This window comes from Eptatretus burgeri, chromosome 3 (genome assembly GCF_056783735.1).
Source record: "Eptatretus burgeri isolate ZD-2024b chromosome 3, Ebu_testis_v1, whole genome shotgun sequence".
NCBI lineage: Eukaryota > Metazoa > Chordata > Myxini > Myxiniformes > Myxinidae > Eptatretus > Eptatretus burgeri.
This window is the reverse complement of record NC_140963.1, coordinates 55,191,737-55,216,736: the sequence shown is the minus strand read 5'-3', so window position 1 is coordinate 55,216,736 and position 25,000 is coordinate 55,191,737. Positions and strand designations below refer to the sequence as shown.

Below are 25,000 nucleotides of genomic sequence, written 5' to 3'. Positions count from 1 at the left end.
CCGTCCTGTCTGCCTTTTGTAGCGTGGGGCTCTGCCCCGTTTTCGGCCCCGCCTCCCTTCGAGCTTCTTGGAGAAGCCTCTCGAAGGGGGGCATGACCTCTCGCTCTCCCTCCACCCCGCGCCGTGCGGGGGCGTCAGTCTTGGCTCAGAGCCAGGGAATTATTCCCCCAAAAAGAGGCCCCCACCTTTTCTCACCTTTGACCCCCGGCTCGGATCGCACTTCCCCCACACTGAGCGCGGAGAATTTTGACGGGAGAAACAGGTGGGAAAACCCCCAAGCATCATTGTTGGTTTTTGTTTGTTCCCGGAGATCGTAACCGCACAGGGCCTACTGAATGGCGAGTGGCGAAGCTGTGGTAGCGTAGATGGTGGAGGTGGCGTGGTTGTAGTGTGGTTGGCACTGTGGTGGGGATGGCATGGTGGTTGATATGCTGTTTGTTTGAAATAAAAGATAGAACAGAAAAAATGGCTAACTCAAAGCGTCACAGCCCGGATGGATCACATAAATTCCCTCTATACAACGGGTTTGGGCTAACTACACATGTACTTACAGAGATATCTCACCTGAGGGACCTGAATGGTGGTTTGCGAATTTCCACAGCCGTAACAATATATATTTTGTTAATGCATCAAAGCACTGTAATGTTACGTGGCAAATTTATTTCCACACAGATCTATTGGTTATGTTTGAAAAAGCATCATCTTCCTGAAAACGCCATCGTAATACAGGATTACTTACAGCCAGCACTGATGACAAAAGGAAGAAAATGCAAGTCAAAAATCATATGCAATGCACTCGAATACACGATGTTCATATGGTGCTATGCATTGGCGATAGAGTATCTGCTCTGAGTCTGGGAGGATGGACCTTGTCCGAGTCATAACAAAGACTAAAAATTACCCCCGGTTGGGGGTAACGGTCATCTCTGAAGCTCTGTAGATGTGGATCTCTGATCGGCTTAGAATGGCTTCGATGTAGTCTTGTCTTTTGGTTCAACGTACAGACGAAAGCCCGGGAGTAAAAAGGATAGAAAACCTCAGAAATCAAACTACATTTCTGAGTTATCCAGAGATAGATTTTGAAAATGGTTGATTTGGAACATTTATGATCAGTGTCTTCAAAAGAATAGAAACCGGACCTCAGAAATCAAACCGCATTTCTGAGTTATAAATGGCGGATGATATTTTTCCAACGATTTTTCCAATTTTGAAGACACATGACTCGATAAATTTTAAAAAAACCGGCCCGACCAAATTTAGATATTGTTCCATATTATCAGAATCCGAAGAAATTTCGAAGATCGGATCACAAACGGCGGAGGAGATAGATTTTGAAAATGGACGATTTCGCAACTTTGGAGTGGCCTTGATCTTGACCTTTAATCATGTCAAAAGTCATACCGTCATGCATCACTCATCGACCCCTACCTACATAGCAAGTTTCATCAAGATCGGGCGAATTTTTTTTTGACCGTATGACATCGACGATTTTTCCAACTTTGAAGACACGTGACTCGATAACCAGGACGAATTTCAAAAAAACGGCCTGACCAAATTTAGATATTGTTCCATATTATCAGAATCCGACGGAATTTCGAAGATCGGATCATAAACAGCGGAGGAGATAGATTTTGAAAATGGACGATTTCGCAACTTTGGAGTGACCTTGACGTTGACCTTGACCTTCAATCGGGTCAAAGGTCGTACCGTCGTGCATCCCTCATCGACATCTACCCATATACCAAATATCAAGAAAATCGGAAGAAAAAAAATGGGGACGTACGTACGCACGGACGGACTGACAGAGACTGGTTTTATTAGGTCCTCTCGTTAGAGATGACCTAAAAATGATACATCATGCTGCTTCCTCACTTGATGCTCTACATTTGGAAGATAGAGCACGGACAAATCTGGTGGGTTGACATCCCATGGGGAGGATAGGATTTCTACTCAACTGCCCTACTGACTAGGGAGAGAAAAACGTCGCAATATGACAATGGCAGCACCCAGAGCGCACCAGAAAGTTACGTCAATTCCCCAAAGGTCACCGGCTGCATTTGTCTGAAGTCAAGACTGGTGTTCTTATGTATATTCCTGCATATACGTGTCTGCTCTTTCATGAGTCTTAAAACCTGCAAAATAAATAACGTAACATTAAATTATATAAATAAACAAACGAGTTAATAAATAAAGTAGCATGTAAATATTGGATGCATTAAAATTTAACATTTTCCTTCGTGCTTTGCACAAAATACCAAATTAGATGTGGGCAGTGAAAAGTGTCAGGGTGGTAACGTATTTTGGTGACTCGTCTGACTGGTCCATTTTCTGAAAACGGTAAAGTTAGTTTTCACCACTGGATCGATGGCGTTGATGTCCAAAACTGAAAATTGACTTGAACCATAATGGGAAAACATCATGGTGCTTTACATATTTGAAGGGAACCGTTTGTCCCCGACTATCTCATTTCCTTCACTTCTGCAAACAGTTTAAAACTACAAAAGGTAAGATTTGCCTTTTTTATTATAAATTCCACCTGAAACAGCCAGGCGGTATCCTCAGTAAGGACACATAAACTTCCTGCTGCTGACTTTTCTGGGTAATGATGATTTGGCTCTATAAATAGCCTAGTCTGTTTCTTTAAGGTCCCCTGACATGCAAAAGTACTGAAATTTCATTTATATATGTTCTAGGAGTTTTTCATCGTGATTTCAGATCTGACAATGTTTTTTCACAATACTCATTCTGTAAAATGTAAAATTAAAAAAAAAAAACCTCTGGGAACGCCCCTAAAAATTCTCCTGAAAAGGGGCGTAACCCACATGACAGCAACTACAGGATGACAAAGGCTGCACGTTAATTACTCGGGTTGGTGGTCTACGTGATTCTATTGGCTTGCTGTGTGTTTCCACATTTGATTGGTCGACTCAATCGCATCGTTCATTTCTGCTTTAAAAAAAAAAAATAAATCGAACATTTGTTTTTGAATAATGGATGACATGGACTTTCACATGTCTGATAACGACAGTGAGTGTGAGAAAAATGAAGGATTTTGGTCTGAATCACATGGAGAATTGTTGGATAACAGTCGCGGGAGGTGAAGTTCAGGCAGCTGGAAATGAAGTACGGCCTTACCAGTTCAAGCCCGAAGCAGGACAAGCAGAGAAAAATGGCGATGAAATTCCCGGAGTTCATGATGATCGGGAGGACATCGAAGGAAGACTCGGAAATAACAACTGGTTAGACTAAATGCTATTCATAATTCAATAATGTAAATTCGACTTGCATACTGCTCGATATCAGAAATATTTTAGTGAGGTGACGTGACCAGCGCAGTGCAGCGGACATGTTGCTCCGCGGCGAATTAATCACAAACAAGGCCGGTGCATGTCATCGGCCGTATCTCTCCGCGCATAAAACGAAGCAATGTCGCTGTCCGGATACGATGAAAACTTGTGCGCAGAACACACCTTGTGACACAATTGTCTCGAGTAGTCCGATAAATCTGACTTTCTGTTGCATTTTTATTTATTTTATTCCTACTGTCGTCATGTAGCGCCAGTAGAAAACAATGAAAAAAAGAGAATAATAAATAAAAGCTACAGCACGTCAGATTTATCGGCCTAGTCGGACGGACGACGGATTTATCGGCAGAGTCGGATGGACGACGGATTTATCGGACTAGTCTAGACCAGTGTTTCTCAACCGGGGTTCCCCGGAACCCTAGGGTTCCGCAAGAGGTTGCTAGGGGTTCCGCGAGAAAACAGTAATAAATAGGCTAATGTATTTTTGAGTAGTTTTTGTTTGATTTAAGATTCGTAATTTTACTATGCACGTACGGCATATTGTTGGAAACTCCTTGGTTATTATAATAGAGGCTTCAACCTCTTATATCATATACAATTATAACAACTATAGGGAATGTATTTAACGATGTCTATATGGCGCCAGTGTGAAACCGCCCTCACTGGTTTGTGGACGTCCTGTACGCGGCGGATTCGTGTATCATTGAGTGACTGACTCAAGTACGGGACGCATGCACGGTGTCCATCTATCTTCTCTGTGCTTCCTAGTGCGAAGTCTCTCTCTCTCAAGGTTAGTTCTTCCGTTTACCTTTATTTGTTTATCAAGTTACATGAGGTGCGTTTTGTTTTTTTATTTAAAAAAGTTTTTTTTTTTGTGAATTAAAACCTCGGTGTGAGGTCTCATAAACAAGCAGTATGTTTTTTTTTTCAATGTTCAGTATGAGCAGTATGTTCAATAAATTTGACAAAAAGGGGGTCATTTTTTCCTTAAACCAGGTATCCGAAAAAAAATATATTATATTTACCACGTGAACTACGATAAAAATATAAAAGAGCTAGATATTAATAAAGGTATATAATAATTTTTATGCAGGGGTTCCCCGAGATGATGAAAACTATTTCAAGGGTTCCACAAGGGTAAAAATGTTGAGAAACGCTGGTCTCGACTCAAGAGATCTCGAGTCAATCCACTCTGCGCGAGTTCCTGTATGTGACGTCAACGCTGCGATTCGCTGAAGTCAACGTTTTTTTAGGGGCGGGGCATAGCAAGTTGTGAAAAGCACAATAAATGATCGAAATATTGCTCTAATTATCCCATTTTTGATTAAAAAAAAAAAAACATGGGTGATTTCTTCACTGGGAAGGTCAAGTTAATATATAAATAACCAGAAAGTTTTGCATGTCAGGGGACCTTTAAAGTTGCTTTGGAGATTCATTTGGTGTGCTTTTGCTCTGCAATGAAATGCAGAAGTGAAAGAAACGATGCAGTTGGGGACCAACTGTTCCCTTTAAACATGTAAAACACCAAAATATTTTTTGATTCCTCTTCAAGTCGATTTTAGACATCGATACCGTCTATCGCCCACATTCAATCGTGGAAGGCCTTTCTTCTTGAATATTTAAAATGGTGCATTCTGGGTCATTTCATAATATTCAATTAATTTTTCACATCGTATGCTGAACCATACCAATGTGGTTCACTGTTGTGGACACAAAGGATGGTCCTGAGCAATGCAGGTGTCTTTGCAGACATTATGGGAGTAAAAAAAAAAAAAAAAATTATGGGAGAAAACCCCATGGAATTGCAAGAGTCAAGTGACCAAGACACCCAAAACAAACAGATCGCAAAATCACTTTGCACACAGAGAGATGTACTGCATTATACAGGTTTGTAGAAAGCCCCATACATCCACCCACACACACACACACACACACACACACACACACACACACACAGACACACACACACACACACACACACACACACCCCAATTCATCTAACTTGGTACGTTTCGTATATTTCAATTTTTTTCAATCACTTCAATTTATTTTGTTGAAAACACTCCCGGCACTCACTGCCGAACCCCTGAAACTTTGACGAAGACCCATTTAGCCATCTCTGAGAAAAATGGCGACACACACGTCTCTCTTATCGTGTATATAATATAATATGTGCCTGGTATGGGCTTAATGGTTAGGGTGCTGAGCTTGGGATACTAGGATCCTGAGTTCAAATCTCACTTGGGTGTTGAATTAACACCAGGAGGGGTTGACTCTGCCTGTCATCCTTCCGAGGTCGGCAAAATGAGTGACAACATGCTGGTATACTGTGTCGGAGTGGCGACCCGTCCAGGATTGTGTCCAATAGCTAAGGAGACTGCTTTGACAGCAACAATGCTCTGCACAGAGTATGGTCCCAATGGATGGATGGATGCAATATAATATAATATGATACAATATAATTATATATGTAGTTTATATGGGCTTCAAAAACTTATTTTTTTAAATCCTGAACCAAATCCAAACAAATTTTGCAGGTTGCCTGAGGTACCCCAAGTCTGGGTTATACAGTGGTGGCCAAAAATATTGGCACCTTTGCACTTTTTTCAAATAACTTACAATCTTCTCTCTTAAAAAAAGTTGAAATTGAACAAAGTATTTGGTCTCCACAATTCTTTATTTCAGTGTTAATATTACAGAACCTTTGTTTTTGATTCAGAACTTAATATGTCCTTTCAAATCATCAAATAAAAAGAAATGGCATTGACAAAATTATTGACACCCTTGACTTAATATTTGGTAGCACAGCCTTTGGACAAAATAACTGCAGTCAAGCACTTCCTATAGTCATGAATGAGGTTCCTACACATCTCTACTGGCAGTTTGATCCACTCTTCTTATGCAAACAGCTCCAGTTCTCCAAGATTTGAAGAGTGCCTTCTCCCAACTGCTGTTTTCAGATCTCCCCACAGGTATTCAATGGGATTTAGATCTGGACTTATTGCTGGTCACTTCAGAACAGTCCAGCGTTTTGGCTTGAACCATTCCTGGGTGCTTTTTGAAGTGTGTTTGGGGTCATTGTCCTGCTGCATGACCCATGACCTTCAATGGAGACCCAGCTTTCTGACACTGGGTTGAACATTGCGCTCCAAAATACCTTGGTAATCTCCTCATTTCATGATGCCATGCACACATTCAAGGCACCCAGTGCCAGAGGCAGCACAGCAACCCCAAAACATCACTGAACCTCTTCCATGTTGAACTATAGGGAAGGTATTCTTTTCTTTTAAGGCTTAATTTTGTTTTCTGTAAACATAGAGATTATGTGCTTTACCAAAAAGCTTTAATTTGGTCTCATCTGTCCACAAGACATTCTCCCAGAAGGATTTTGGCTTGTTCAGGTGTGTTTTGGCAAACTTCAGTTGGGCTTTCTTATGTCTCTCTCTCAGCAGTTGAGTCCTCCTGGGTTTCCTACCATAGAACCACCTTTCATCGAGTTGGCGACGGATGGTGCAAGTTGAAACTGTCGTACCTTCTATCTGAAGGTCAGCTTGAATCTGTTTGGCAGTTGATCGAGGTGCTTTCTCCACCATTCGAACAATCCTTCACCGCAATCTTCGATCAAGTTTTCTCTTGCGGCCACGTCCAGGGAGGTTCGCTGCAGTGCCATGGGCCTTAAACTTCATGATAACATTGCGTACGATGGACACAGGAACATCAAGGTCTCTGGAGATGGACTTGTAGCCCTGAGATTGTCCATGCTTGGTTACAATCTTTTGCCTGACCTCCTCTTACAATTCTCTGGTTTTATTTCTTTTCTCCATGCTCATTGCGGTACACAATTACACAAAACAGCAGAATGACTCCTTTCCTCCATTCAAACTGGTTGAATGAGTGATTTGTCCCAATTGCACATGTACAGAGAGGAGTGAGATAATTATTTTAATCTGACTGCCTGTCTGGCAGTCAAACAAAATTGAAAATCGTTCCAAACAGGAAACTTGCTGTTTTTAAGGATGTCAGAAGACACACAAACAACAGACCTGAAGAACTAATGTAACATGTTATATAATTTATAAATTTGTATGCAGCCTGTGGCTGCTTGGCTGCATCATTTTCTGGGAGCACAGCTGTGCTGCTGATGCAATGCCCCCATTACCAGCACACTAGTACTCATTTTGCCGACTTCGGGAGGATGACAGGCTGTGTCAACCCTACCTGGTCTTAATTCAATGGCCCGATAGGGGCTTGAACACAAGACCCGAGGATCTTAAGCCAAGCAACTTTACCGTTAAGCCAACACCAGGCCTGTGTTAAATAAGGTGGTGTAAAAGAGAGAGGAGGGTGCATCAATGGCGGTAAACTACTGGGGAAAGAAAAAAAAAATTCTACAAACTTTAAAATCTTTAACTAAATTCAAATTAGCAAATACCACTTGTCGCTTCACTGATGGGAATACTAAGAGGAAAAGAGAGGAGGGTGAGGAAAGAGAGAGGATGGGAGGGAAAGAGAGAGAGGAGGGTGAGGAAAGAGAGAGAGAGAGAGAGAGAGAGAGAGAGAGAGAGAGAGAGAGAGAGAGAGAGAGAGAGAGAGAGAGAGAGAGAGAGAGAGAAGGGTGAGGAAAGAGAGAGAGAGGAGGGTGAAGAAAGAGAGAGAGAGAGGAGGGAGAGGAAAGAGAGAGAGAGAGGACCGTGAGGAAAGAGAGAGAGAGGAGGGTGAGGAAAGAGAGAGAGAGAGGAGGGTGAGGAAAGAGAGAGAGAGAGAGGGTGAGGAAAGAGAGAGAGAGAGAGGGTGAGGGGAGAGAGAGAGAGAGAGAGGGTGAGGGGAGAGAGAGAGAGAGAGAGAGAGAGAGAGAGAGAGAGAGAGAGAGAGAGAGAGAGAGAGAGAGAGAGAGAGAGAGAGAGAGTGAGGGGAGAGAGAGAGAGGGTGAGGGAGAGAGAGAGAGGGTGAGAGAGAGAGAGAGAGAGAGAGAGAGAGAGAGAGAGAGAGAGAGAGAGAGAGAGAGAGAGAGGGAGAGAGAGAGAGAGAGAGAGAGAGAGAGAGAGAGAGAGAGAGAGAGAGAGAGAGAGAGAGAGAGAGAGAGAGAGAGAGAGAGAGAGAGAGAGAGAGAGAGAGAGAGAGAGAGAGAGAGAGAGAGAGAGGTTGAGGAAAGAGAGAGAGAGAGGTTGAGGAAAGAGAGAGAGAGAGGAGGGTGAGGAAAGAGAGAGAGAGGAGGGTGAGGAAAGAGAGAGAGAGAGGGTGAGGAAAGAGAGAGAGAGAGGAGGGTGAGGAAAGAGAGAGAGAGGAGGGTGAGGAAAGAGAGAGAGAGGAGGGTGAGGAAAGAGAGAGAGAGAGAGGGTGAGGAAGAGAGAGAGAGAGGAGGGTGAGGAAAGAGAGAGAGAGAGGAGGGTGAGGAAAGAGAGAGAGGAGGGTGAGGAAAGAGAGAGAGAGAGAGAGAGAGAGAGAGAGAGAGAGAGAGAGAGAGAGAGAGAGAGAGAGAGAGAGAGAGAGAGAGAGAGAGAGAGAGAGAGAGAGAGAAAGAGAGAGAGAGAGAGAGAGGAGGGTGAGGAAAGAGAGAGAGAGAGAGGAGGGTGAGGAAAGAGAGAGAGAGAGAGAGAGGGTGAGAAAAGAGAGAGAGAGGAGGGTGAGAAAAGAGAGAGGAGGTTGTGGAAAAAAGAGAGAGGAGGGTGAGGCAAGAGAGAGAGGAGGGTGAGGCAAGAGAGAGAGGAGGGTGAGGCAAGAGAGAGAGGAGGGTGAGGCAAGAGAGAGAGGAGGGTGAGGCAAGAGAGAGAGGAGGGTGAGGAAAGAGAGAGAGGAGGGTGAGGCAAGAGAGAGAGGAGGGTGAGGAAAGAGAGAGAGGAGGGTGAGGCAAGAGAGAGAGGAGGGTGAGGCAAGAGAGAGAGGAGGGTGAGGCAAGAGAGAGAGGAGGGTGAGGCAAGAGAGAGAGGAGGGTGAGGCAAGAGAGAGAGGAGGGTGAGGCAAGAGAGAGAGGAGGGTGAGGCAAGAGAGAGAGAGGAGGGTGAGGAAAGAGAGAGAGGAGGGTGAGGAAAGAGAGAGAGGAGGGTGAGGAAAGAGAGAGAGGAGGGTGAGGAAAGAGAGAGAGGAGGGTGAGGAAAGAGAGAGAGGAGGGTGAGGAAAGAGAGAGAGGAGGGTGAGGAAAGAGAGAGAGGAGGGTGAGGAGAGAGAGAGGAGGGTGAGGAGAGAGAGAGGAGGGTGAGGAGAGAGAGAGGAGGGTGAGGAGAGAGAGAGGAGGGTGAGGAAAGAGAGAGGAGGGTGAGGCAAGAGAGAGAGGAGGGTGAGGCAAGAGAGAGAGGAGGGTGAGGAAAGAGAGAGAGAGAGGAGGGTGAGGAAAGAGAGAGAGGAGGGTGAGGAAAGAGAGAGGAGGGTGAGGAAAGAGAGAGAGGAGGGTGAGGCAAGAGAGAGAGGAGGGTGAGGAAAGAGAGAGAGGAGGGTGAGGCAAGAGAGAGAGGGGGGGGAGGAAAGAGAGAGAGAGGAGGGTGAGGAAAGAGAGAGAGGAGGGTGAGGAAAGAGAGAGAGGAGGGTGAGGAAAGAGAGAGAGGAGGGTGAGGAAAGAGAGAGAGGAGGGTGAGGCAAGAGAGAGAGGAGGGTGAGGCAAGAGAGAGAGGAGGGTGAGGCAAGAGAGAGAGGAGGGTGAGGCAAGAGAGAGAGGAGGGTGAGGAAAGAGAGAGAGGAGGGTGAGGAAAGAGAGAGAGGAGGGTGAGGCAAGAGAGAGAGGAGGGTGAAGCAAGAGAGAGAGGAGGGTGAGGCAAGAGAGAGAGGAGAGTGAGGCAAGAGAGAGAGGAGGGTGAGGCAAGAGAGAGAGGAGGGTGAGGCAAGAGAGAGAGGAGAGTGAGGCAAGAGAGAGAGAGAGAGAGGAGGGTGAGGCAAGAGAGAGAGAGAGAGAGAGAGAGAGAGAGAGAGAGAGAGAGAGAGAGAGAGAGAGAGAGAGAGAGAGAGAGAGAGAGAGAGAGAGAGAGAGAGAGAGAGAGAGAGAGTGAGAGAGAGAGAGAGAGAGAGAGAGGCAAGAGAGAGAGAGGAGGGTGAGGCAAGAGAGAGAGGAGGGTGAGGCAAGAGAGAGAGAGGAGGGTGAGGAAAGAGAGAGAGAGGAGGGTGAGGAAAGAGAGAGAGAGGAGGGTGAGGAAAGAGAGAGAGAGGAGGGTGAGGAAAGAGAGAGAGAGGAGGGTGAGGAAAGAGAGAGAGAGGAGGGTGAGGAAAGAGAGAGAGAGAGAGGAGGGTGAGGAAAGAGAGAGAGAGAGAGGAGGGTGAGGAAAGAGAGAGAGAGGAGGATGAGGAAAGAGAGAGAGAGAGGAGGGTGAGGAAAGAGAGAGAGAGAGGAGGGTGAGGAAAGAGAGAGAGAGAGGAGGGTGAGGAAAGAGAGAGAGAGAGGAGGGTGAGGAAAGAGAGAGAGAGGAGGGTGAGGAAAGAGAGAGAGAGGAGGGTGTGGAAAGAGAGAGAGAGGAGGGTGAGGAAAGAGAGAGAGAGAGGAGGGTGAGGAAAGAGAGAGAGAGGAGGGTGAGGAAAGAGAGAGAGAGGAGGGTGAGGAAAGAGAGAGAGAGAGGAGGGTGAGGAAAGAGAGAGAGAGGAGGGTGAGGAAAGAGAGAGAGAGGAGGGTGAGGAAAGAGAGAGAGAGGAGGGTGAGGAAAGAGAGAGAGAGGAGGGTGAGGAAAGAGAGAGAGAGGAGGGTGAGGAAAGAGAGAGAGAGGAGGGTGAGGAAAGAGAGAGAGGAGGGTGAGGAAAGAGAGAGAGGAGGGTGAGGAAAGAGAGAGAGGAGGATGAGGAAAGAGAGAGAGAGAGAGGAGGGTGAGGAAAGAGAGAGAGAGGAGGATGAGGAAAGAGAGAGAGAGAGGAGGGTGAGGAAAGAGAGAGAGAGGAGGGTGAGGAAAGAGAGAGAGACGAGGGCGAGGTAACAGAGAGAGAGGAGGGTGAGGAAAGAGAGACAGGAGGGTGAGGAAAGAGAGAGAGAGGAGGGTGAGGAAAGAGAGAGAGAGGAGGGTGAGGAAAGAGAGAGGAGGAAAGTGAAGGCAGAGAGAGGATGGGAGGGAAAAAGAAAGGAGGGGAGAAAAAAAGAGAAAGGAGGGGACGGGAAAAAGAGAAAGGAGGGGACGGGAAAAAGAGAAAGGAGGAGACGGGAAAAAGAGAAAGGAGGGGACGGGAAAAAGAGAAAGGAGGGGACGGGAAAAAGAGAAAGGAGGGGACGGGAAAAAGAGAAAGGAGGGGAGGGTGAGGGAAGAGAGAGAGGAGGTTGAGGGAAGAGAGAGAGGAGGTTGAGGAAAGAGAGAGAGGAGGTTGAGGAAAGAGAGAGAGGAGGTTGAGGAAAGAGAGAGAGAGGAGGGGAGCGGTAGAGAGGAGGGAGGGGAGCGGTAGAGAGGAGGGAGGAGAGCGGTAGAGAGGAGGGAGGGGAGCGGTAGAGAGGAGGGAGGGGAGCGGTAGAGAGGCAGGAGGGGAGAGAGAGGCGGGAGGGGAGAGAGAGGCGGGAGGGGAGAGAGAGGCGGGAGGGGAGAGAGAGGAGGGGGAGGAAGAGCGAGGAGGGAAGGGAAGGAGATAGGAAAGAGGGGAGCAAAGAAGACGGGGGGGGGAGCAAAGAAGAGGGAAGAGGGAGGAATGTGGTGGGTGGGGATGAAAGCAAAGGTGCCCGGTGATGCCAGGTCCCCCCTCTCACCCCTTCCCCTGCCTCCTCCCACCCCACCCCCCTCCTCCTCCTCCTCTCCTCTCCTCAGACTCACACCTCCACCATTCCCTCCCTCCAGACTCCCACAAAAGGTACCCAGTGTTGCCCGAGATTTAACGTACATCTATTGGACTACTACAAAGCACATATTTGGTGACAGGAGATGGCGACTGGTGGTGGCTTAACATACAAATTGTGAAAAAAATGACTGTTTAATATCATTCTATAAAGTTTCGTTGCATTTAACCTTGGGAGCTCAAAGGAGTAAGGTCACAAACACGTGAGCAAATCCGACCCATCACTTCGCTGAATATGGAGAATATGGGAGCATAGCCTTCCTTAAATAGTTATGCTTAGTTATAATAATCGGGAATTTCTTAACATTTTCAGATTTCACTCCAGATTTCAACACTTATTTCGTCCACGACATCTGATCCTAATATCCGAAATCATATTTCTATGATACAGAAACATCCAAAATATCTCTGGTTCGAAGGGCAATATATTGTGTTCCGATTTAGTGATTGCAGAATTTCATTTCGGCTAATTGCGATTTTTGAGCCGAGATGAGTTATCGTTTGTGTCTGCATGTACGATTACCTCCCCTTAAGAGCCTTTTGTTGTTTCTCATGCACCGTATTTAATGAGCCCTAACATAATACGATAGACAAAATTAGTTGTGCAAAAGGCAGAGAAATATCATAAAGTTGTGTGGAAAAAAAAGGAAATAAATAAATAAATCGAGTTGTGAGATAAGTTGGCAAGAGGTGAAAGTTTGGAATCTGTAGACCATCATTACATGATCAATCAATTGGCTATGTGATGTATCAGTGAAAGTGAGTCAAATATCCATGCAGGTGTTGCCACCAGCACTCAGCAAAGCACAAACGTCTCATTCCAGTCCTGTGATAGCAGATGATTAATGGGGTTTCTGGGGCTTCCCATTCAAATTAATGGGGAAAAAGGAAAAAAAAACAAAAAAAACACTTTGACTCATGCCCCAAAAGCTGAAAATAGAAGACCAATTTTCTCCCCACCTATCCCCTTCCCTCCCATACAATCAAATGTAAAGTTGAGACTCATTTCCTCCCCCTCCCAAACAAGCAAATGTAAAATTGAGACTTACTGATTAAAGCACTTCTTCCCTTTCATATTTTCATTCCACTCAAAGAGCAAACCAAGGAATATTTGTCCATGTTCTACTTGGGGGAATAACTTAATTTTCTTATAATTCATTTCCATCAAGTATATTCACAAAGATTACTTTGGAACTTGGTTTAAGTGTCTTTGTTGAACAGAAATTAAATGATAAACTTCTCTAAATGCTCTTATTTGACCACCTCCTGAGCTATATATCATTTTGAGATTGCAGTAAAAAAAAAATTCCATTGTTCAATTGATAACCATCAAAGTTTTCAGTCCATTCAAGGATATTAATTTTTTTCTTTGCATCATCCAACTTATTTGTAATTAAATGTATCCGCTTATTTGTTTTATTGACTTTTACCCCGGTTATTTCTTCAACAAGACTTATTTGATATTTCTCACATTCTTTATGTTTCCCATTTAAATACCAAAGCTGATTACATCTCCATCCTTTGGTTTGGTTATTGCTTGGTTCTATCACTTATAAATCAGTAAAAAGATGGCGGTAGCCTATTAAAATTCCCAACCCAATATTTTAACACTTATACTTATAACCATAAGGGAGACTATTGATACCATTCTCTAAAATATATATTTTATCATTAAAAGCTCCGAATGCTTTCTTATTTATCTCTTCTGTTTATAATTGATGTTTATAACTTCTTATTGTATTCATTTTTCTGTACTCTTCCTTCTTTAAGGTTAAACAGTTGTAATAATGATTAAAGTTTATTGTTTCCTTGATTATATTTTTCGTTATTCCCTTTAGCTTCTTATCACACTTTTCAATGTTATTATTATCAATATACGTAAAAGCATAAGACTTTGATCTCAATCCTATAAATTCACTCATGACCTTCCCACCCAATTCATCTTTAAACTTACCAATAACAATTGTATTCTTTGATGAAAACAACACATCACCTGACTTATAATTACTTGTAATATATATATATATATATATATTATCAATCATATCCTCATATACATCATGACTTAATTTCTAATATAAAACTATCTGTATCCATATATAACAATGACACATTATCCTTATACTTTGATTTTAAATTATTATAGTAATAGTCATGCATTAACAACTTTGACAAGTCAAGAATTTATGTTCCTATATAAATAGGTTTATCCATTTCAATACTCTTTTTTTTCAAATGAATAGCACAAAAGTTCTCTGAAAACACCTCCGCTCGTTCAAAACTTGGTCTATTAATTAACTTTGAAGCCCGTTTCCAAGATGTAGCATGTCTTATGTTTTGTCAATTCCTAACATTTTCCATAGTCTTTCCAAAAAAAGCATTATTCATTAATTTATAAAAGTCCTTCACAAAATCTATGTTTGCTCTTGTTCTCCTTTTTGTGTTAAAATCAATATATTCCTTTAACCAATGACTTTGTTTAAATTTCAAAATCTGATGAATTTTCCTCACTCTCAACCCAGCAGATAAATATTGTCTCAAGTTCCTTTGATGCAAAACATAACTTTCTTTATCATTTAATGTAGTAAGTAGTTTTTCTGGAGATTTACCTTTAATATTAAATGACTGTTGGTAATCACTGAACCATTCTTTTCTTGGACTTTCTTTATCAGGGGCATAAGGTATGTAGGTCTTTATATTTGTGATGAAGTTCTTCTGGATATTTTAAATCGACCTCAAAATAATATCCAACTTCAGCTTCATCCAATTCTTTTTGAGAGGAAACAACAATGTCTTGTAAAACTTTTTCATAATGTTTTTCTTTAACCCATTTAAGTTTTCCAGAAGGTAAAGATTGAGACATAGCCCACCCATACAAATTGTTAGCGTCATAATACATCATAGTAAGTGTTGTCCTTATTCTTATTATAATCAGGAAGATATTTATTTGCTTGAGCATATCTCTTGGAACACACTTGAGATATTCCTCCTCTTTTAGCCTTCTTTATCATTAAAAGCATATCTATATCACTGATTAATTCCAAATTCTGTTTTGTCATTTTTAACATAGCACTCCAAGCCAAACCCGGGGCCGTGTAATAGTGAGCGGGCCCGTGTAATAGTGAGCGGGGTCTAATCCATAAGAATTTTTATGATGACAGACTGTTCTAAAAGTTTCAAACACATCAGCCAATAACAATACATCAGTTTTAAGATACAAATCATGATATTCTCCAAGATTCTTTATATTAAACTTCTCCCAAACCTTTTTCGCTTGTGTATAATCTCTATCGGAAATACGAGTTTTATTCAACTTGCCATAGAAACTTTCCCTTGAAGGAAGTTATGTTTCTTTAAACTTCTCAAATGAATCCATGTGGTCATACGGACATATTCCCTTTTGTGAAAAGATCAATCTCTTCCTGATCTGAGAAATGTGATTTAAGATTCGGTAAGTTTTTATTTGACGCTAAGTTAGATAATGGACTTGCCATAAACTTGTATGTGTCAAGAAATCTGATATGGGTTATGGGGGATGTATGAATTGTTTTTGTGAATGAGATGTATTTTTGATCGGTGTTAGGAATGGCAGAAATATCGCCAGATGTCTTTGAAAGTTCATTCATAAATAGATCTGTGTCATAGTGAGCGTTGTTGTGAAGAAAGACAGGAATAAAGTTTGGGGGCTTGTAATCAAGATTACAATGGGAATGAGCTGGACCTCTATATTTCCCAGTAAAATGATAATGATCCCTAACTTTGACCTCTCCCTCAATTTTCTCCTCACAAATATGACAGAAACTGTTCTTTCTAAATTCCTTTTTCTCTCCCTTTGTTGATGACATTGGTTTATAGGTTTTAACCATTATTTCTCTTCGTCTTGTACAGTCTTTTTCCAATCGTCTTACAAACTCCTCTGAAGCATCTTCTCCTCTATAAAGTTCTAACTTGTTGTATTCATCACCAACAGATGATTTGATATAATAACAGAAACCATGAGTCGTATGTTTTTGATATTTATTTGTGTATGATTTATTTGGATTTGGAGAAACAGTATCTATCTTTTCAAGGATACTTTCAAAATCAGCATATATCACAAACGGATGTTTTATAGATTTATTAAAATCTTTGAATATGTTTGAACCTGCTTTTGGTAAATTGATTACGGTCGATTTATGATTACTACAATATTTCGAATGTTAACTTAATCGTTCGTTTGTGTGAAAGGAGTTGAGACATCTCTTACAAGGATATGTTTTACATTTTCTCTTGTATAGTTGTGATTTGGTTAATCTTGATAATTTTTTGATGAAAGCATAATGTAATGTGATTTTTCTTTAGAAGTAAAGTAGAGAAGGTCAATGTGAGTTTCATCATTTTTCTAGTTGTTTGAAATTTTTAATACCTGAACTTTGTTTGTATCCATTAATCCATATACATCAACAGAGAGATTATTCATTTTTTCAAATTTCGGAATATCTCTCAATGACATTGGAAACTTTAAATCTTTAACATTTAATATATTCTCGTATTTCTTATAATGTTCAACCCTTTCAGGTTTCCATTGTGGAGGATGTACGTGAGCAAGAACAGACCATAGAAAAAAACATTTATTATCTTTGTTTTGAATATTAACAACCGCTTTCTTAAGTTTTATCTATTTTGGTAAATCAATATAAGAAGAAGCTTGAAGAGGATCTGATTTTAAGATGTGTATAGCTAAAAAGATTATTTTTGTAATAGTAAATAAACTAAATACTACAGTGTTATCAACATCTTGTTCTTGTCTCTGGAGTTCATCGTAAACATCACATCTTACAAAATCTTGAAATGATGAGATAAAGTGATGGTTTGTCCTCATATAGGGAGTAGTTTCATCGCCTTGTCTTACCATATTCAATTTTACTCCCATATAAAACTGAAAAGTTTTCATTTCACTTAATGTGTTTTTAATTATAGTTTCAACACTTTGTTTAACCATATCAACAGCTTCCATGATTGAAGATGGTCCAGGGTCTTCAAAGCGAAACAATCTTATTTTTATATGCCCCATCAGTGTTTTCAATGGAGAATTTAGTGGCACCTTCCCTTTCTTCACTGTTCTTGTGTTTGCGTGATTGAAGGTGTTTATTATAAAAAAAATTTAAGAATATCATTATCACATCTATCACAATGTTTTGTTTCTTGGTCAAGTGGAAATATTTGTCTGAAAAGATTGAATGTGTGTTTGTTGGTTTGAAGGTGTTTTTTTGTAACATTTATATTCATGATTACAAACATCGCAGTTCGTTGTAATCACCATATTTATACAACAAAACTTTGCTTAAAATAAAATTTTCTCGATGAAAATTTTGTTTAATTTATAAGTGAATCTGTGCTTAAAACCATTTTATCCTCCAACTTTTTTCACTTAATAAATAGAATGTTTCAAGACACAAAAAACAAGTTTTAATCAATCTCTTCATTTGTAAAAGATACTGAGAAATATGTTGAGGATGTAAAATTGAATAAAGATAAATATAACAACTATTGGATAAAAAACAATTGTGGTGAATAATGAGTTCTTCAATTACCTTCAGTGGAAGGGCTTTTAGTATATCTGGAAGAACATCGATTAAAGTAGCTCCAACAAAAGTTTCTCCTCTCCTTCTGGAAATATATTCAAAACTAGAAAAAGCAATGAAACAAGAAAAAGTATCGAAAAAGAAAAACCTTTAGAAAGAAAAGATAAGACCATCTGTAATATGCAAGGAGAAATTTGTATTTTTTTTTCAACAACCCTAAAAATGTAAATCCTGATGAAATAAAGGATGTTAATACATCAGGTGAAATGACATTTCGTTCAATAGTAGGTAATGACTATTTTAGAATGACCTTTAATGTAAAAAAAAAATAGTAGTTGAATCTGTTGATGAAAAAAAGTATATAGATATAGATAGTAATGTTTTTTCTACTCATGAAATAAGTCATTATTCAACTGAAGATTTTGAAGATTATGAGAGTGATAATGGTATCTCTGTTAGAACAGAAGACAGTTATGATACCGAGAGTTTGTGTTCAAACGATAGTTATGAAAGTAGTTTTATAGATGATTGTGAAAGTACCAACGAAAGTACCGAAGATGATACTGAAGATGAATTTTATTTTAATTAAAATTTTACTTTATAAATATGAATAGTTTACTAGATTTTGAACCTCTTGAATTTTCTGATTCTCCACATAACAAATTTGAGAATTGTCCTGCGTGTGAAAGACGGGGATTAAACATAGAGTCAAAAGCCTATAAACAATGGATGTTCTGCGATTATCTTTTCATTAATGATAATAAAAAATATAAAAAGGAATATAATTATTTCAGATTTACACCAAAAATGAATTAATTTACAAGATTGATTGGAGAAATAAATGTAAAGTATGAGGGTGATAACACACCTTTCCTTATAATGGAAAAAAACTGAACGTATTAGAGAAATGTTCAAAGGACTGTTGTTATATACTAGTGCATGCCCGTAGGTGCGTGGCCGTACGTGCAAACCCCCCCCCCAAAAAAAACTTTCAAACCGCGTGCCAGAAACAACAACCACACAGGCCATTCCTTCGCTCTCACGTGCCCGTACGTGCGTGCGTGGCTGTAGGTGCAAAAAAAACAAAATATGTATATATACATATATATATATATATATACTTCAAAACCGCTTGCCAGAAACAACCACTCGGGCCATTCCTTCGCCCTCGCGTGCCCGTACGTGCGTGGCCATACGATCTCGTTAGCACCTCTTCAAAAAACAACATTGCTGAGGAAACGGCACTTCTTATTTGTTTCCTCGTCCAGGGCAAGAGTGCGGAGGCTGCTGGATCTGCCAACGTTTTGATAAATGAGTTTTAATGGCCAATTATTCAATTAGTGCCAATGTATTTTGCCTTTTCGCAAGTAAAAACACAAGGAGAAGAGAAGAGAAGAGAAAAAACCCGTAATGGCGAACGTGGCTGAGGTTCTCTTCCCCATCGGCCACGCCCACTCAGCAACGTGTCCTTTCATTGTTGGTAAATAAATGGCAGCAGCAAAGTGTCCTGTCATTGGTTGGTAAATAAATGGCCATAACTTGGGAAGCACTTGTCCGATTAATATCAAACCTTGAAAAGGCGCATCCTCAGGTCCCCAGCAATATACCTGGCAAGTTTCAATTAGATCGGACCAGTGGTTGTCAAGAAACAGCGGTCACACACACACACACACACACACACACACACACACACACACACACACACACACACACACACACACACACACACACACACACACACACATTGCTGGAATTATAGATAGATTATTCACGATTGCCATTTTCAGGGAAATATCAATACAAGATATTGTATAAATAAAATAATGGATTATCTTGAAATTAAACCGGAACTTAGGATAAAATATAGAGTTTCTAGAAAAGCCAATAATAAATTAAATAACCTGTTTTCCAAATATATAAATGAAAGATTTTTCACCCATTTGGGAAAATAAAATAAAATTTAACAACCATAAATATCTTCCAAATTCATTAAGATGTCTCATAATTGGTTCAAGTGGATGTGGAAAAACCTGCTTACTTTTAAAGATGCTCCTTACTCCCAAGTTTTTAGATTATGATAATTTAATAATTTTCACAAAGTCAGGTTTTCAACCTGAGTATCAACGACTCTCACAAGGTTTTAATGCTGGTCTCCAAAAAGAAGATATAATCGGTTTATTTAAACTTCAAAACAAACTAAATGATTACAACATTGAAGATATAATACAACTATTTTGTGATACACAGATATAGATATAGATACAAAAAGAAATCAGTCAATAACTTGTATTCTTAGTGATAATATGGATGATATACCTTCTCCCCAAAATTTGGATAAATCAAAAAATAACCTCATTGTCTTTGATGATTGTGTCAATGAGAGAAAGTAAACGGTAATGGATAGCTACTACACAAGAGGGAGACATTCTTCTTGTAATTGTTGGGAGGTCGCTAGACTACCGTTATTCTCAGGTTTTCAGTCTGTCTGTTTGTTTGTAATGGACAGCTCTGGAGGCCAGAGGAGTCAACCAATTTTGATGAAACTTGACTGGTAGGTTCATACCAGGATTTAGTTGTATGCTTTTGAGCACCGTTGCCAAGCAACGGGACTTTGAAATTTTTGAAAAAAATCCGAAAAAAAATTTTTTTGCGAAAATCAAGAAAAAAAAAATAATAATAAAAAAAAATAAAAATAAAAAAAAAATCGGCTTCAGTGCTTTTATGCGCACTATAATCAACCTCTTTGTCAAAAACTGTATGACGATATGCAATTGTATAGCGACCACCCATGTCGCCTACCGGCTTGTATTTATCTTAGTCAATCATACTTTCAACTCCCTCGTCGCTCAATAAGAAACAATGCTAATACTTTAATTTTATTCAAGTTAAATTCAATAGATATAAACAATTTTTGCACAGACAATTGTTCTACATTATGTAGTAAAAAGGAATTTGGGGATTATATGAAGCACATGACTGAAAAATATAAATATATTGTTGTGAAACAAGATGAGATAGCAAGGGATATATTTTTTTTATTTTATAAACAATTACATATATAAATGACAACTATTATTATAAATCTTGTGGGTGAATCTGCTTCTGGAAAAAAAAACTTTCATAAATCAAGGTTCTTGTATCGTATAAATGAGAACATTTTTAATTTGCTTAAAAAGCACCATGTAGTTCATATTGTATCAACAACAACTGGAGCAATAAGACCTGGAGAAGTAGAAGGTTAAGATTATTACTATATTTCAGTAGAGGAACATATGCGATTGAGGAATTAAGGCCAAATATTTGAGGAGGTTTCTCTTGGTACAACAAAATATTCACATTGTAAGAATGAGTTAAAGAAACTAAAATCTGGTGGGCTTGGGATATTAGAAACTAATCCAGAAGGAATGATACAAATAATTATTAAACATCTGAGTGGTAATGGGGTGAAGATTTTATCATTCGGTTTTGATGTTGATGAAGAAACTCAACGCAAACGTATGAAAAGCAGAGATACAAGTATTAGTGAAGAAGAAATTACAACTCGTATTAATGTTAATAAAGAATTTGATAAAATATTTCAAGAAAAGGATTTATTTGAACACATCTACTTTAATGATGAAGAAAAGGAAAATTTCCCTGTTTACCTTTATAATTCAGTGAATGATATTTTCAAATAAATAAATGGATGCAAAAGAAACAGCAAGAAGATTTAAGAAGCATCAAGAGTTACTTTCAAAAGTTGTAAAACATCAGGAAGACATAAAGAGGGAACGCAGACAGAAACTAACGGGTAAAGAAGCATTTGAAAGAAAACAAGAGAAATTTTTTTAAACACTTTTAAAAACTTCCCAAGAAAAAATTATAGATGCTTCCACAGTTCCCACAATAGAATATACTCCTAAAAAAAATTTAAAAAAAAAAAAACTTCAAATGTTAAAAGATTTCAGTCAAATGACGGAGGAAGAATTGGAGCATATAGGAGGTTTAGAATATGACGATGAAGGATTATTTCAACAACTGAAAGAGATCAATCAACCCCCTGATTATGTTGTGAATGCTCTCCAAAACAATGAATATTCAACAGATTCAAAAACCACAGCCGGTCTCATTCCAGCAGAACAACCAGCAATATTCCATCTTGCTAAAGAAAAGGTATTGATATTTAATGATGAATTAAGGTTCTTGAGTTCTGCTCAACCCCCTGTTAAACTAACTCAGGGATTAATGTTTCTTCTAACAAAAGATGGAACACAAGGTTCAACTGTGAGGGATGAATCAAAGTATTTTGATAAACCATTGGATATGAAAAATAAGGATGATATAGTATATATTGATTTGGTGGACTCTCTTAAATATAGGGTTAGTCTATCTCGTAAAGGTAGGAAGAATGAGAAGGAGAAACACATTATTCAGGCTTTAAGTAGGCTTGGTTCAGGTGTTAGCTTTCTTCCAAATGACCCATCACAATTAGTTAATAGACCGTTATTGCTGTTAGGTAGTAAGAAGGCTGGAAATAACAATTGTTTTAATGAAGCATCAGCCATTTTAGAGCAGTTGATGAACATGAAAATAAGTAATAAATGTCAATACAAAGAAATTTTATCCCATTTAAATAAGATGAGAAGCACATCCTTAGTTTTAATTTCACAAGAAGCGACCAAACATCTTCATTCCCATACCCACTACAACTTGACGCAACAAAAGAATACGAGGCGTCTTTATTGTCCATGGAAACTTATAATACCTTATTTAATATCACCGAGAAAATGGCAAGTTTAGTTATAATCCGGGAAGTGGATACAAAACGATAACGGTTTCACCCAGAGCTTATGAGATTTCTCAAATTGCTCGTCTTATGAAAGAACAGGGTGATAAACCAAAAAATATTGTTAAAGATATTCAAAAACATACTTCAAAATCAACGATTAAACTTAATAATAACTACAAGTTTGATTTCACAATTGATAATTCATTTTGAGAGTTATTGGGTTTCTCCTCAAAAAAGATTGAAACTAATGGGACGTTTTACAGTGATAATGTCATTCAAATATCTTCTTCTTCTTCTTCTTTCGGCTGCTCCCATTAGGGGTCGCCACAGCGGATCATCCGTATGATCCGCATAATGATTTGGCACATGTTTTATACCGGATGCCCTTCCTGACGCAACCCTGGTCGCCTCTTACGACACAGGGATATGGTACACCTATTTTAACTGGGGTATACACCGGCCCAGTACACTGGTACTCACTTTGCCGACCTCGGAAGGATGACAGGCTGAGTCAACCCCCTGGTGTATTAATTCAGTGGCCCAACGGGACTTGAACTCAGGACCTTTTGGATCCCAAGCCACTGCCCTAACCACTGCGCCAACACCAGGCTTATTGTCATTCAAATATCCTCAGGCATAAATTCGGTGTTAATTCACTGTGATTTGATTAATGGCGCTTATAATGATGGGATAAGAACAAATACAATATTTTCATTCATTGCATACTCAACCCCAATTGGTTACAAATTCAATATGGAACCCAAAAAATCTGGTTTATCTGCCTGTGTCAGGAAAAACAATATACAGAGTAAATTTTAGGATAACCAATCAAGATAATCGAATGATTTCTTTTAATGGAGAAATTACATCCATCAGAATTCACCTACGTGAAGTTTTCCAATAAATAAATACGATGGTTATTGTGAGGAAACACGAGTTGGGAAAATATAAAATAATTACAGGGGATGGGATGTTCCTTTCCACAGAGTAAATTTTAGGACAACCGACCAAGATAATCGCATGATTTCTCTTAATGGAGAAATTACATCCATCAGAATTCACCTATGTAAAGTTTTCCAATAAATAAATACGATGGTTATTGTGAGGAAACACGAGTTGGGAAAATAAAAAATAATTACAGGGGATGGGATGTTCCTTTACCCATACTACAAGGGTGAAGGTATGTATTTTGGTGGAGGATACTATAAACCAAAGAGACAAAGAGGTGTCAGACATCAATTTTGAAAAAAGGGAGATGGGATAATTGAAACTCTAATGGGTATAGGTTCAACTATTCTTAAACATAAAGACTGAATTGGTTCAACTGCTTCTACTGTGGTAAATGTCATGGGTGCTATTAAGAGTATAAAAGATGCCAAAAAGGAATCCCATAAATTGCAAACAACAAAAGAAATTAAGAAAGGCAAAACTCAGTTGTCTCCCCTAAGAACGATGGAAAATAATTCAAATGCTTGGGTCAGGGTTTCAAAAGTTTTAACATCTTTTATCCTAAATAAATACAAGTATGGAAGCAATTGATAGTGTCAATGATTTTGATGATACCATTGTCATCTCAAACTCTATGAAAAAAGAAGACTACTTCAAGGTAAATGCCATAACTGGAATACAAATGGAACAAAAAGTTTTGAAATAAGTTATCAACAAACTTATTTGAATCGAGCTGAAAGTTTCGTGTGTAAATTTACATTCACTAAGGTTGCGAATAACACAAACGGTACACTCGTAAATGATTTCTTCTGGAAAATGTTTGATAGTGTTCGTTTGTACATTGGAACACAAGAAGTTGAAGCGGTTGATTATGTCTCTGCTACATCTGAAATGATGAAATTTACACTATATTCATTTAGTGATAGAATGGGAAAGGCGGCTGTCGAAGGTTTTATTCCTGATATGACAACGGGAACAAACACAGACCCTGGTTATAGTCAAAGAAAGGCAATGTATAATGATGATACAAACACAGGTAACAGTTTTACTGCGGCAGTTCCTCTTAAAGGAATATTTAGATTTTGTGATCATGATAAAGTTCTGTATGGTCTTAAAATTAGATTTTAACTGCAAAGGAATGATAATGAAAATAGATTGCTTTTTGGTGAGGCTAATGCTTTTGCTGATCAGAATAAATTTCGAATTTATGAAATTAGTTGGTATATTAGTGAACATACTCCTAATCTTAAAACAGAAGAGATGTTGAATAGAAGACAACTCAAAGAAACCACTCAATGTATCATATCTTAAAAGAAGATGCCAACACGTTAAACTGAACCAAACCACTTACACATGGAAGTTGGGTGTTCTGGAAGGAAAGCCACGATATCTGTGGCTCATTTTAAAAAAACCAGAAGGTGATACTGCTACTGATAAGAATAATGCATTAACTGATAATGCTAATGTGAAACAACTTCGCGTTTCTCGAGATGGAACATTTTATCCACAAGATAGATGGGAAATTAATTGGGAAAAAAATGATTATGCTGAAGCATACAATACAAGTCTTACCAAAAGGTGTGTGAAAGCACTGGACATAAAGAACCTATTTTGGATATGACAGCATTTACAAGTCTGTATACAATCTATGCCATTGACCTGAGTGCTCAAAAGGAAACTATAAAGTCGAA

At 39.4% G+C, this 25,000-nt stretch overlaps 1 protein-coding gene across 5 annotated transcripts in view; it reads right to left on the bottom strand.

Annotated features, from left to right (window-relative positions):
• The window catches only part of CHEK1 (checkpoint kinase 1), a 137,186-nt gene that overhangs the window by 95,058 nt on the left and 17,128 nt on the right, over positions 1–25,000 (bottom strand). The window contains exon 1 of one of the 5 annotated variants that reach the window (XM_085873480.1): positions 17,603–17,621. The exons of the other annotated variants lie outside the window; for them this stretch is intronic. The gene's annotated coding sequence lies outside the window, so the exon portion shown is untranslated. Of the gene's footprint in view, positions 1–17,602; positions 17,622–25,000 lie in introns of those variants that run through there. 5 annotated transcript variants of the gene reach the window in all.